The 6287-nt window shown below is 39.1% G+C and overlaps 1 pseudogene; it reads left to right on the top strand.

The window, feature by feature from the left end:
* Nucleotides 1–3246: 3246 nt before the first annotated feature.
* On the top strand, nucleotides 3247–4967 carry LOC116910944 (annotated as a pseudogene).
* Nucleotides 4968–6287: the final 1320 nt, after the last annotated feature.

The following is a 6287-nucleotide window of genomic DNA, read 5'->3' on the forward strand; positions in this document are numbered from 1 at the left end:
ATAGAAATAACCTTGTACATAACTCATGGAATGAATCTAATGAGCCTTGTATTACTTTTGAGGTTTGACATGAGTGCTTTAAGGCCTTTTGTCATAGCACCTGCCTTCCAGGCTTCTAAATCCCCAGGATAAGGGAAATTTAACAGATGGTTTCTGCATGAGTTTTATCCTGCATCTCAGGGATGCAGAAGATAGTGAAGATGTAAATTCGGTCTTAAACGAAGAATGATAGACTCCCAGCTCTTCTATGAAGGCCACATTCCAACAGACCTATTAAAAGCCAGTCTTGATGGAGCAAGGTAATCTTAACCTTGGGGAGCAGAATTAGGAAGATTCCTGTGGCTAGGCAATATCATTTCAAGTTTTTGTGATTGTCAGTAAAGAAATTATGAAAATAGGAAAGTATTTCTTCATAAATCTTTCAAATAATTGGTTGTTGTAACTTGAGATTGATGAGCAGGTGGGTTTTAAAGTATTGATGTCCCAGCTCTTCTGATGTTGTCTGCTGAGGTAAAGCTTAATTAAAATGACTAGCTTCAGAACAATTTTATTTCATGAGAAATCACAGTGGTGTGAAGATCTGATCATTTGCCCTTTTAATTTGTTCATTCACAATTCCATATGTACATATGATATACTCTAATCATATCCCCCTCCAATTATTCTTTTTCATCCTCCTTCCCTTTCCCAGAATTTCCTCTTCTTCCCACCAAAAGTCCTACCTATTTTTATGTCTTTTTGTGTTTGTTTGTGGCCAATTTTTTTAATTGGGGTTTCCTGCATGACTCTGGATAGAGGAGTTCTTTACTTATGCAAGTGAAACTTATCATCAAGAATCCTTCTTCAGAATATGTCACACACCACCCTTTCTTCCTTCAGGAACTATTGACTACCTATAGCTCCACAGGGTGGGTAGACCCTTCAGAAATTATATCTCCATACACATGACAAATTGTTTACAGCCTTGTGCTGAGTGCATGGGTTGTTAGTTGGTTGATTATTTGTCATGATCTCTTCTGCTGTCACAGTAAAGTATAAGAGAACAAGAAACTTACATTTATTCCCTAATTCATAATAGAGACGGTAACTGTCTCTACTCAGTGTTGTACACATAATGTAATGATCTGATGCATAAACAGGATAAATAAAGTATTGGAGAAAATTGGGGCAAGGGAGATGACTCAGTCAGTGAAGAGCTTCTCATATTAGCATGAGGAACTAAGTCCACAATGCCACAGGCACATTATGAGACAGGCTGAGTGGAATAATGGGATTCTAGTCCTGGGAAACAGAGATAGGAAGATTCTCCATCTTGCTGGCTGGCTAGTCTTTTCCAGAAAGTGACCCTCAGGTTCAGTGAGAAAGCCTGTCTCAAATACTAAGGTAGACAGTATAGAAGGAAAAGTTTGGTGTTAACTTCTCTCCCATGCCAGTGCATATATGTATAAGCACCTCTTCCATACACCCATGAAAATAAACAGATGCAAAAAATATCATTAACCCTCCATGCAAAAACAGCTATGGAAATGAAACTTTAATTTTTGATATGGGAAAACTCCCCAGGAAATAAAAGTAGAAAAACAGCAGATCTTTTGCCATCCAAATCTTTATTTGGTTACCTACATAATTGCAGAAGACAATTACTATAAGTAACTGTGAAGAAAAAAAAAAAACAAAATCTAACTCTCTTTGAGGACTGTCACTCAAACTTCTCAGCAGTTAGTAGCTCATCATTACAAACAAAACACTTGTTTTTACTTCTGTGGCCAGAATGTACTAAGAAGAGATAGAAGTCGTAAGCATGAGGGTCTCTCCATAGTAGCTCAAGTTCTGGAACTGTAAGGCTCAAAGTGAGTCTTACCTACCAGGAGACCCCGCCCAGGGAAGGTAAAATACAGTCTAATTTAGGGATCCCAGCCTGTGCTTCTCTAGGTGATGAGAGTGGGGGCTGTGATGGAGGCTGTGGTTCTCCAACTCCTGTGCACCAGGTGCCATTGTGGAACAGGAGTATTTGGAAATGGCAGCTTGTTGGCCTGTGGTGAACTAGCGATGGCAGAGTAAAGAATCTGTCACTAGTTTGAGTGTGTCTGGTTTGATGGGAGGTCCTTGATCCACTTGACTTAAGCTTTGTACAGGGTGATAAGCATGGATCGATCTGCATTCTTCTACATGCTGACCTCCAGTTGAACCAGCACCATTTGCTGAAAATGCCATCTTTTTTCCATTGGATGGTTTTGGCTCCTTTGTCAAAAATCAAGTGCCCATAGGTGTGTGGGTTCATTTCTGGGTCTTCAATTCTGTTCCATTTGTCTATCTGTCTGTCTCTGTACCAATACCATGCAGTTTTTATCACTATTGCTCTGTAATACTGCTTGAGTTCAGGGATAGTGATTCCCCCTGAAGTCCTTTTATTGTTGAGGATAGTTTTAGCTATCCTGGGTTTTTGTTATTCCAGATGAATTTTTAAATTTCTCTGTCTAACTCTTTGAAGAATTGGATTAATATTTTGATGGGGATTGCATTGAATCTGTAGATTGCTTTTGGTAAAATGGTCATTTTTACTATATTAATCCTGCCAATCCATGAGCATGGGAGATCTTTCCATCTTCTGAGGTCTTCTTCACACACAGATATTTTGTAAAAACAGTATAAAGGGAAAAAATAGTTCAGGAAACGTGATGACATTTTATCTCATTTATTTATTTTTCTGTATTGTCTGTCATCGATGGGAAACTCTAACCTATATTCCTATTTGGTATTTGACTATTTTCTCTTTGTTTCAGATTTTATTTTATTCCATGCTTATGAATATTTTGTTTGTTTGTCTGTTTGAACGTATGTTGGTATATCTGTAAGTATTCCATCATGTGTGAGCCTCATAGGTCAGAAGAGAGCTTTGGAGTCCATGGATCTGGAGTTGGCTATAAGATGCCATGTAATTGCTGCTAATCACGCCCAGGCCTTTTGAATAAGGAGCAAGTGCTTTTTGACTACAGAGCTCTCTCCTCAACCACAAGCTATTTATTGTTTATACAAGTATATATTTTATTTCCACATACATAGCAAGTGTATACTATATATGGTATAATTGTAATGCAGAAAGCATGGAAATTGTATCATAATTCAAATGAGGTGTTAGATAAGTTAAACACATCTAACAAATGCTCCATGAAGAAAAACAAGCCTGGCTGTAGGTAGCAACGATAATTAGAGGGCATCTGGCATGCAAGTCCTCAACCTACTGCATAGCAGAGTATCACACTTCCCTGAAGACTGGATAACTTCCATAGAGGATTCACAGTTGGATTCGGCATTGAGGTCCCTCTGCATCAGGAGACATTTTCAGGCTTATAGAAACTACTTCTCCCATAAGGTATTCTGTCCACTGCAGTGTTGTCACCTAAATCAATGGAAGATCTGTTCCTGTCCCAGGATATTTCAGAGTTCTTAGAAGACCCATAGGAAACCATCCAAATGTCAGATCCTGCAGCATTGGACCCTGTAACTGAGGCCCATGCATTAGCCATTCCGTGGCCCCTGTCATCTTCTGTCCCTTCTCAAAAACTTACAGAGGCAACTATAGCTTCTGGCTGGACTTCCTGCAATCAGGGACAACCAAGTCTGTTATGTGCATGTACTCCACTTCCCTCAATAAGCTATTCTGCTAGCTGGTGAAGACATGTCTTATGTATTTGTGGGTCAGCTACACACCACCAGCTGATACCTGTGTCCTTGCTATGGCCATCTACAAGAAGTCACAACACAGGACTGAGGTCAGGAGTCTCTGATCCCACCATGATAGTGATTGCCTGACTCCTCCCCAGCATCTTATCTGGGATGAAGGTAATTTATATGCTGAGTATCTGGATGCTAGGCAGACATTTCAGCACAGTGTGATGGTACCCTTTGAACCACCTGAGGTTGACACATACTATACTACCACCCAAACAAGTACATGTGTAATAACTCCTGCATGAACTGCTAACCTATCCTTTGGCATCACACCAGAAGGAAATCTCCAGTGGGAAGTTTTTATTACAGAATAGCTTTGAGGTTCATGTTTGTGCCTGTCCTGGGAGAGACCATTGTACAGAGGACAAATTTTCTAAAAAAAAAAAAGGAAGAGCATTGCCCTGAACTGACCCTGTGGTATGGTATGCTAAGAGAGCAATGTCCATCATCACAAGCTCCTTGCCCCAGCAAAGGAAAAAATAACCACTTGATGGAGAATATTTCATCCTTAAGATCTATAGGCATTAGTGCTTTGAGATGTTCCTAGAGCTGAATGAGACCTTTGAATTAAAGGATGCGTGTATTTTGATACCTATATGTAGTTGAGAACTGGCACAAGTTAGGTCAAGGCCATGATTAGACAGTAAAATAATAGAGGCAGGAACAAAGCTTTCGTAAGCTGGGAGAGAAGGGGAAGGGGGAAAAAAACAAGATGGATATGGAGAAGGATGACCCAGATCCAGGTGGTCTTGAATTGCCAAGGTAGTTTTGTATATTTCTTAAAGGATGGATTTCTGTAGGCAAATTTATCTTTTCTAGGGGGAAGGTTTATATTCTTATTAATTGATTTATTGTTTATTGTGTGGATATATTGTGGGCTGAGAATTTAACATATAAATATGATTGTTGGTTTGCCAAAAAAAAGTGCCATATGAACCCATTGGTTTTGGCACTAGAAGGAGTGGAAAGAGGGCAAGATACCTGACAGTGCCATGTGGCCCTACGGGTGTCATTGCTAATGCAAGTTAAAGGCTTCTTAGAGAGTATTTGGGGGCAGTGTGGAGCCGTTCAGATAAAAGTACTGCACGAGTGCCAACACTAGCATTGGATAAAAGGTTACCAGTATTTTAATATTTACTGCAACAGATGTCCATGCACCAGAGGAATCAGGAGACAGCAGGGCTCACCTCAGCTACCTGAAGACTAAGAGCAGCCAGTCTACTTCCCATCATTAAAAAAAAAACAAAACAAACAACAACAACAAAAAAACCAAGAGAAGTTTTTTTAAAAATTTTTAAAAAATTAAAAAAACAATGATCAAGAAAGTGGGGCCTGACTCAGACTGACAGCCTCTGTATCCTGTCCCCATCACCAACATCCCCTTCACCTTTTTTGACATTTTATGACTTTAGAGTTTGTTATGAGAACTGACTAAACAATGCTGGTCCCTTCCACTACCTTCTTTATCTTGTAGAAAGTACTCAGCCCCCTCTATGAGCATTAATTCCTGGCCCAGGTTGGGGGATGGGTAGGTAGTTGCCACATTGCTGCTGGCCCAGAAAAATCCTATCAAGCCAGTTGTTGGACTCTGGCACCTAATGTGAAATTTCACCCTATCCTACAACCTGTAAGAGTCTATCTTGAGTCCTCATAGAATATCTATCCTTCAGGACATATTTTCCTTCTACTCTGCAAAGACTGTCTGCAATTATGCATCCCCTATCCTATATCCCACTTTTTACCCCCTTTTATGTATCAATTTATTATTATACAATAAGATTTTATTATAACTTGTAAAAAAGGAAAAAAAGAAAAATAAGTAAAAGCATGGATTTGTGTTGTTTGCATTGTGACTGGCTCATAAGTAAGAAGCATGATCTTCTATTTCAAAAGAACCAAATTTGCTTCCCAGCATCCATGTCTGATACCCATCTATATTTTCTAATCTTCTTGTCTCAGTTGGCATTTGAAATCACATGAAAAACCCAAATATAAGCACACAGATGTACATATTTAAAAGTAGAATAAAAAAGCCACATGGGAAAAGAAGCACAACAACTTAAGATCATAAGAAAGTGGTTTTCTAGCACTGTCAGTCCAGTGAACTGTGATTTAAGTTCGGATTCAATCATTCAATAGAGTAACTTACTGTGCAGACCTGAGGAGAAGTTTGGGCAGAGTGTAGCCAGTTGGACCAGCACTTGTGAGAGTGTGTGAGAGAACATGCTAAGATTCCAATTCAGTTAAATGCTGCTGCATGAGTAAGAGTAGACTAAAATAATGTTGACTTTGCTGTGACAGCCAATTGTCTATAGTGCAGTGGTTTTTAACCTTTCTAAGCAGTGATCCTTTAATACATGTTGTAGTGACTATCAATTGTAAATTATTTTGTTGCTATTTTATAACTGTAATTTTGCCCCAGTTATGAATCATTATATAGATCTGATATGAAGGATAGGGATCTTTGAACCCCCAAATAGATTTGGAGCCACAGATTGAGAACCACTACTATAGGAGGCATTAAAAGAGCTGTGAGTTTTGTAACTGTTCTTAAG

This window comes from Rattus rattus, chromosome 10, assembly GCF_011064425.1.
Source record: "Rattus rattus isolate New Zealand chromosome 10, Rrattus_CSIRO_v1, whole genome shotgun sequence".
Lineage (NCBI taxonomy): Eukaryota > Metazoa > Chordata > Mammalia > Rodentia > Muridae > Rattus > Rattus rattus.